Source organism: Meriones unguiculatus, chromosome 2 (assembly GCF_030254825.1).
Source record: "Meriones unguiculatus strain TT.TT164.6M chromosome 2, Bangor_MerUng_6.1, whole genome shotgun sequence".
Lineage (NCBI taxonomy): Eukaryota > Metazoa > Chordata > Mammalia > Rodentia > Muridae > Meriones > Meriones unguiculatus.
The window spans coordinates 127,311,949-127,320,860 of record NC_083350.1 but is presented as its reverse complement, the minus strand read 5'-3'; the positions used below and the strand labels follow the sequence as shown (position 1 = coordinate 127,320,860).

Below are 8,912 nucleotides of genomic sequence, written 5' to 3'. Positions count from 1 at the left end.
GGGAATTTGAAGAGAACCATCTCTTCCAATAATAACAACAGTAAAATTAACAACAGATTTTTGAATATTTACTCTCTCCTGTGTTAGATGGGATATCAAATACTTCATAAGAACCACATGAGGCAAATGATATAATTATTCTCATTTTACAGTAGGCGGTTATAAGGCCACCCAAGTAACTGCCTGAAATGGCACAATGAACATGAGCCATGGTCAGGACTTGCATGGTAAGGGTCCAGAGCTTGCACCCCTGAGTGCACTGTAGCTGTTTCTGATGCCAGGGCTTCTGTGAACTTCCACAGTGAGTTTGGAAGCGATTGGACAACACTGAACATAAAGCAGTGTCTGCTTATTTTTAAAGAGATGCAGATAAATGTGAGTGAAGTCCCCTGACATTCAGTTCTTATGCTTTGGATCTATCTGGTTTATCACTCTGAGATTTACGTGCGGAGGTCTTGGTTTCCAGCGGAGTCATGTTCAGAACTTGGAGTCTGGGGAAGTGACTGGCTCATCAGAGTCAACTTTATCAGTGGGTGCTCTATTGATGGGTTCATAATTTTGTGAGCTGCTGGAAGGAGATGGTAACTCAGGAGATGAAACCCAGTAAAAAGCAGTGGGTCCTCAGGTCTGTGCTTTGGAGGCTCTGTCTAGGTCTTGCACCCTTTTTGCTTCTGGGCTGACATAAGGAGAGCTACTGTGCTCAACAGCATCCTGGCTACTGTGGTCCTCTGCCCTGCCACCATCCTGAAAGCAATGGAGCCAGAAAACCACAAGCCGATACCACTGAAACTGTGAGCTCAACAGTCATTTGCTGCCTCCATTTCTCTCAGGCATTTTTCACAGTGACGAAAGAGCCAACTAATACAGATGTGCCAAAGAGTTTTTAGTTTGCTTTCTTTAATGGGGCATGTTCTTTCCTTAACAATATTGGCATTTGCTTTTTATATCTTCTCCATTGTTTGTTTTTGTTCTGTTTTTCAATTCAGGGTTTCTCTGTGTATAGCCCTGGTAGTCCTGAAACTTGCTTTGTAGACCAGGCTGGCCTTGAACTCATAGAGATCCACCTGCCTCTGCCCTCCAAGTTGCTGGGATTGAAGGTGTGTGTCACCACACCTAGTGTTTTGGGTTTTTTTTTTTCTTTATTGCCATTTCTACACCTCTTTTCTTTTCCTATTGTCACTCTTCACCTACAGCTTTCTTCTTTGCTGAGATTATTTTTCTTGCCAGCATTCTAGGCTGGAAATATTTTAGGAGCAGATTGTTACATGCTATTTCACTAAAAATAATTGGAGTCAAGTTACTGGCAGAAATGTTAGCCTTGGAGGAACACCAATTGTTCAGAGCCTGGAAAGTGCTGTGGTTGCTCTGTCCTGGGTTTTCAAGTGAGACAAGTCCCTGAGAGTGGACAGGGTGGTCGAGGTACACAGACTAAAGGGAACAAATGACTGCCTGAGTCCTGTGTCTCTGCTGACATCAAAGTGTGAATTATTGCTGGGAAAGTATTTTGGCAGACAAGTAGGTCTTATGGACCTTACAAGTAACACCCTTCCCTTTGACAACTCACTCTGCTCTGCTGACCATTAAAAGTTCAAGTTCCTCAAAGGGCCTTCTCTGCTATTGTACTCTCTCGGGTAAATCTGCCAACAGTTTGGCAGCCTGGAGTGGAAGGGTGTGGGATCTAAGACAGGCTGTCTGGGTTTGAGTCTGGCTTTAAGGCTCATCACTGGGAGACTTTCAAAATTTGTGCCTCAATCTTCTTATAGAGAAAAAAATTCATTGATTTTACTCACCTCATACCTTTATTGGAAACGCTAAATAATTCAGCACTTCTATAGTTCCGGAAGGCAAAATAAATGTTTTCAGGTATTTATTAGATAAACTTGCAAATATACCTGGGGTTGAATTTTGCTTGGATTTCATACTCAAATAGCTGTCGACTTATTTCCACTTCAGGATTACACAAGCATTTCCAAAATACAACCCAACCTTTCTTCTAAAACCTCCTCTGCTTTTCATTCTCCCCACATCAGGGATCCATCCCCAATCATGTAGAAATGGGGGGAATCATTTCCACCCCACTGAACTCTTCCAGATCTCACTGTATCCATTATACATATGATTCTTCCTTCTAAATATCTTCTATATTCTTCTGTTTCTCTCTGTCAGCTTTGCTACTACTGATTGGTAACATCACCACCAAATGGTGCTCTGGATTTCCACTTATGTACCTCTGCAGCTGACTCACAAAACTATGGAGTAAAGGACCTTTCAAAATCGTTTGAACTCCTCTGTCTCTCTGTGACTCTCTGTCTCTGTGTTTCTGTGTCTCACTGCTTCTGTGTCTCTCTGTTTCTGTCTCATCTAGTCCATGGTATGCACTTTAAGAAACTTTCGTGATAGTTACCTTTGATTGTCAACCTAACACAACCAAGTGTCTCCCAGAAGGAGAGTCTTACTGAGGGCTTATCTACATCGGGTTGGCCTGTAGCCATGTCTGTGGGGGTTTATCTTAATTACATTAGCTGGTATGAAAATACACAGCACACTGTGGACAGCCCCATTTCCTAGTCAAGGGGTCCAGAATGGTGCAACGATGGAGAAAGTGCACTGAGCACAAGCAAGCCTGCAAGTGTGCAAGCATGCAAGCATGCATGTGTTTATTTCTCTGATCTTGACTATGGATTTGATCAGCTGACTCGAGCTCCTCTCACTGTCCCTTGCCTGACATGATTAGCTGTGTCTTGGAATTTTAACCCAAACCATCCCCTCCCCACCCAAAGTTGCTTTTTGTTAGAGTATTTTTGCCCCGCAGAGAGAAACAAAAGCAGGACAGTCTCCCATGGATGTCTGTAAAGTTTCAGAGCTCATGGCTTCAGGATTTGAGTCTGCTTCTGCATCTCTCTGTACCACAACCCTCGTTCTCAGTCAGCTCCCTCCTAGAACTAGATGTTGTTTTCTTTACCTTAGACCAGGGGCTCTCAACCTTCCCAACGCTGTGACCCTTTAATACAGTTCCTCATGCTGTGGTGACCCCTCCACCATTAAGTTATTCCATTGCTACTTCATAACTGTAATTTTGCTACAGTTATGAATCGTAATGTAAATATCTGATTATCAGGATATCTGATATGCAACTTTCCAGCATCATGATGACTAACAGCTTGAGGACCTCTGTCTTAGATTGTCCTCTCCCCTCTTGCTAGCGGCTCTGTCCCTTGCCACCTCCAGCTTTTCACTTACATCTTCCTTAAAGATGCATCTCTGGGTTGCTCCTCTCACCTCAAAGCCTCTGTGACACCAGCTAGACATGGAGAGCAGACTTCGCAGTGTTCGGTAACTTCTGACAAGCCAACACCTTTATTTATTGCCTTTCTTCCTACTAGATTCTCTGCTGGGCAAAGATTTTTATCTAGTTTGCTATTGTATTTCTGGTATGGGGAAAATTTAATGTATACCTGTTAAACGGTTGCCTAATAAAGAAGCCAGTACGTATACAGATTTGTTCATGGTGTCACACGCACCTTTGATGCCAGTCTGTGTATACATACATAAGGAGTAAATTCATCAATTGATGCTATTCTGCCGCTACACCCCGTTTTGAAAATAGATCATAGATTTTGAAAATAGATTCATAGATCCCAAACTTGTGGAACTGTTTATATTTTGAAATGAAAAGTACCTAATGTCCAGTTATCACCGGGAGCCATGCTTAAGACTCCAGAAAATATGTACTTGTTATAAACTCACTTTGGTAACACTCTTTCGTGACTTACAAGAAAGAGTTCTGTTTGTAGAAATCTTTCTCAAGCCACAGAGAGCATGGAATTGCTCCAGATGCCCAGTTGACTCTACGCCCATCTGACAGGAAACATGAAGAACAACCAAGATTTCTTTGTGCCCTTTTCTTTCATCTTTGTCCCTTGGTGCCTATAGTAAGGCACAAGTCATTGAAATAGATCATTCTTTTCATTAGTCCCCAGTGGCCCAATTACCAGGAAAGCACAATAAAACTCCAAAGGGAAAAAGAAAAAGAAAAAAGAGAAGAGAAAATGTCTGCTCAAAGGACACACGTACATTTTCAAGGAGATCTAGTGTTCGTGATAAAACGGGCTATCTTAAGTGAACTTTTTCCTCCTTTGTTTCATGAAAGCAAGATAAAAGGGAAACAAAAAAATTCCTTGCTTATAAATTACCAACAAAGTCTAACTCAGAGGTTCTCAACCTGAAGGTTGCAACTCTTTCAAAGCTCAAACGACCCTTTCACAGGGATTGCCTAAGACCATTGGAAAACAGAAATATTTACATTACGATTCCTAACAGTAGCAAATTTACAGTTATGAAGTAGCAGTGAAGATAATTTTAGGGTTGGGATAAGCACAACACGAAGGCTCACAGCATTAGGAAGATTGAGAGCCACTGATCTAATGTCTCATTATTATCTAGTACATAATGCAACAGTACAGCCATGGACTTATGGTAGTCATATTCAGGCTGTCTATTCAAAATACCAAAGTAAAAACTCAAGAAAGTTGATATAAATGTCTGTCTCAAACACTCAATCATTTAGTTTGTTTTCAATTACAGAAAATTTTCTTTCAGTTTAAAACATGGTTTCTCATGTATGCAGAGAGTAGCTGTGTTTCCTTGTCTACTGAATGTGGGAAAGTGCTCGTTTTTGTGTCCTGCACATTTTCAGGCTGCATCTCCCTATTTGGCTTAATCCATAAGCTCTTCCAAGGCTTCAAGCTGTATGTAAGGGCACCCTCCTTGCTAAGTTCAACAATCTCCATGAGGCTCATGGACCAGCAGCTACAGGAGAGCACGGAACTGCTCCAGATGCCCAGTTGACTCAACATCCAGAGAGGACCACAGGTGTTGGGATGCCAAAGTCAAGCGTATGTCCTGTTGTCTCATTCCTTTTCTTTAGTAACAAGTTATGCTTTTCCCTCAAAGCCTCCTATTGTCTGCACAGTGTTTCACTTTTATCAAATCATATAGTATCACAAATAAGAATAAGGGTATGGTTTTGCATAATAGCGTATAACTTAATATTATAATGTAATTTAGTATTTGGAAAATAATTATTCAAAGTTTTTTCCATATATGAGTACGAACTGAGCAGAATTGGACCAAAGTGGCGAGGTGAATATTTCTGTAGTTTAGTTGATTACTTATCATGTATATAGATGGTAAGCCTATGTATGTGTGTACACATAAAAATCTGCTTTTAGATTAAATATATTTATACTAGAAGTTAAATATTCACATGTTGGGGATTAATCTCTTTAAGAGAATTCTTATACAAAATTTAATCTATATTCAAAGCAGAAATAGAGAAAACAGTACATTTACTAAACACTCAATTTTCCCAAAGTAGTTAAAAAAGAAATGAACAATTCTACTGAAATGTTATATTCCCTCTTAACTGACACTAAACACCAGGTTTGCACTGTTGAGTCACTAATGGCTCTACCCGCATTATTGGAAGAGTAAAAGAGCAGATAATTCTCTTCATCCCGGGAGGAAGCTGGCCAGCATCTATACTCTCGGCTTAAGATTTCCGCTCCATCAGAAGTCTGGCTTCTCCAGAAAGGTGCTTCGTTTTGTCTAGGTACACTGCTTGCTGGTTAGTGGTCAGCGCCGTTGCCTTGAGTCAGAGGATCGTCAGAGACCCCTAGAAATAGAAAATGTATCTCGGACTCTGCTGCTGTCCATCATTTCTTCCTGGTATTGATTCAAGAGTGAGACAGCAGCAGCAGTGTCGCTGCCACCTCTCCCTTGGGGGTTGGGACACGGTCTGCTTCCCCCTTGACTGCTCCTTTGGTGATGCTTATGTCTTTCCAGCTCTCTCTCACTAGCACCTCAGAGACTTGTTTCCTAGCAAAAGTGCTAACTTCCATCTGATTTCCAAAAGGCCTGTCCGGCTTCAGACAGAACCAGCTAACGAACAATACAGAGCCAAGAGGACACCCTTGTAAGGAATGCATTAAGTCAGTTTTAGTGTGGACTTTGAGGGGTGGAGGGTGTGAGGAAAATTTGCTCTGTAGCATAGTAAACTCTAGCTTTTTCTTTTAAACCATCACCCAGTTCTAACTTGACATACAGACTTTCTACAATACTAAAATGAGCCCTCTGGCACATGCCTCTAATCCCAGCACTCAGGGAGGCAGAGGCAGGTGGATCTCTGTGAGTTTGAGGCCAGCCTGATCTACAAAGTGAGTCCAGGACAGCCAAGGTTACACAGAGAAACCCTGTCTTAAAAAAAAAAAATAAGAAAGGAGCTATCAAGGGCTTGTCCCCTATAGTGATGTGGTCAGTTTCTTTCAGGTGGCCCACCTGCTCATAGTAATGAGCACCTACAAAAACTGCAGGGTCTCCGCAAATATGTCGGAAAGCGCTGTCGCTCTGTTGGCTGCAGAGTCATCTGCTGAGCCCCTTTGATTTCATCGCAGGTGTGAACACCAGAATGAGATTCGACTGTGAAGATTTTCTTTTATTGTTTGCTGTTCAGTTCTTTGCACCAGAGTCAGCCAAGATTTGGTTTCAGACATTCATTATCAGGGAATCTTGGCTATGACTTCAGCATCTTCATGCCAAAGTGTCTTCATTTGACTCAGTGTTTTTTTTTTTTTCTTTTCTTTTTCATTTCTTTTCTTTTCTTATTCTTTCTTTTTTTCTCTTTTTTTTAAGGCAGGAGTTCATGGACTCCAGGTTGACCTAGAGCTTGCTATGTAGCTGAGGATGACCTTAAACTTCTGATATTTCCATCTTCATCTTTTGTCTTCCCATTTTAAATTCCCCAGAGGTAGAATTCCAGGTATGTTTGAACACAGCCAGTTCATGCACTTCTGAGGAGCAAACTCAGGGTTTTGTGTTTGCATATTCCACCAACTGAGCTGCCTCCCACCTTCCTCCCCACCACCCCTTTCTCCAACACACACACACACACACACACCTCCTAAGGAAACTTCACATTTAGCTTTTTGGACTTTATCTCCACTACCACCCCAAGTCTTTTGAATTAAATGCGGTTTTTATAAACACAGCCTCTTTGAGAGACTCCTGTAAAGATGTTGCCTTTTCTATGAAGCAGCAATCCCCACTATTTAAAAGCACTTTCAAAATTTCAGTAATTATAGTCATAAATGTGCAGATTAGATACTCACACATGCAAAATATTTAGAGTCTTATGTATTAAAAAAAAATCCATCATGTGATTTCTCAGCCTCCACCTTCCTGACAAAAGGTTCTCAATTGTGTTGTCCTGTCCTCTGTGGTTCATTCTAGGATAGTGGACATTTGTTACCTTTGGGCTAATTGCAGACTAGCACACTACTATTGTCAAACAAAGATTCATCACTTGTCATTCTCTCTGGAAATGATCCTGGATAGGCTCCTCTCAACACTTATATAAACCAAATCATCCCCATTGAGATGCTGGGTAATATTCTTAGAAACTTTGGAAGAGACTGGTATACTCGGGAATTATATCTAAACTTAAAGGAGAGAATCTTTGGTGGCAGCTGTAACCATCTTCACAAAGGGGACATATTTCTGAAAATGGACCGACTCTAAATACTAGCTTTTCATCAATCTCAAAAAAGAGTATAGCCTGGGACCTTAGAATATCCCTGTTGTCCTGTGATTATCAGCTTTCAGTGGCTACAGGAGATGTGAATTATTTCATAAAATGTCTGAAGCTCAAATGATTGAACAGATGTTTGGGAAACCTCCCTGTTTTGAGGGCCAAGTCTTGTTAGTTATATAAATGAATGACTGTTCTGGGGGCAGAGGGAGGATAGCAGATGGGTGCCTTAGCTCAGGTTTCCTCGGGCTGAAGAGTTCAATGGTTCATTGGATAATTAACTGATGTTTCCCATGTTGTATTGACAAAATCAATACAGGAACTACTCTCAGGAACTACTCTGTATCAAAGATGAGCCTCAGCCAAGCAGAACAAGTGCGACTCACCCACTGAAGGGTTCAACCCGCGAATAAGCAAAATAGTCCCATTTCTTCAGCAGACATAGACTTGGGCTCAGTCAGCTAGCTTCTTGGATTTATTGTTTATAGAGCCACAACAGAGAATTTCAGTAGAGAAAGAATGAAACCCAGTCTGAGACTCACACTTATTTAACCTGTGACTCCAGACAATTTTTGTAGACAGTGTCCCCTCCCTCAAAAGAAAGGGGTAAATATATATCTTTCTATTACCACCCCCTTTATGGTTTCTGTCTAGTTAAATTTTTTTTTACGGTTTTTGTGGTTTTATTTTAAACACAAATAAAACCCATACCATCTACTCACTCTCTTCACTGAGCAGCCTGGCATTGGGATTGGACGTTCTGATGGCCAGCTGTGCTGCTCTTTCTATGATGGCTTTCCGGTTCTTGGAGGACACATTGTGAACAATCTCAGCACAGTAAGACTTGTTGCACATCAGCAGCACCTCCAGCTCCTTGACATTGTGGACCAGAAACTTCTGGAAGCCAGTAGGCCACATATGCTTAGTTTTCTTTTTGCTCCCATAACCGATGTTGGGCATCAGGATCTAGCCCTTGAATCTTCTCCAAACCCTGCTGTCGATACCTTTGGGTTTCTACCAGTTTTGCTTAATTTTTACATATCGGTCTGACTGGTGCCTGATGAACTTCTTGTTCCTCTTTTTTACGATCTTGGGCTTCACCGCAGGCCGGAGGGCAGCCATGTTGCCTCAAAAGAGATGGCAGCCATCTCGTAGGTAGCGCCAAGGAATAAGGCTGTCTATTTAATTTTTAAACAACTTTTCAAACCATTTTCCTTAGCCGAACTATGTAAAAATAGATTTAATTATCGATCATTTAAAGAAATAATGTTCAAAACGGAAGAGAGAGTGTAAGGTGGATATTTTTCAAATTCTTGAAGGATTTGTA

At 41.3% G+C, this 8,912-nt stretch overlaps 1 pseudogene; it reads right to left on the bottom strand.

Moving 5' to 3' along the window:
- Positions 1-8,299: 8,299 nt before the first annotated feature.
- Positions 8,300-8,707, bottom strand: LOC110559984 (large ribosomal subunit protein eL32-like; annotated as a pseudogene).
- Between the last annotated feature and the right edge of the window lie 205 nt (positions 8,708-8,912).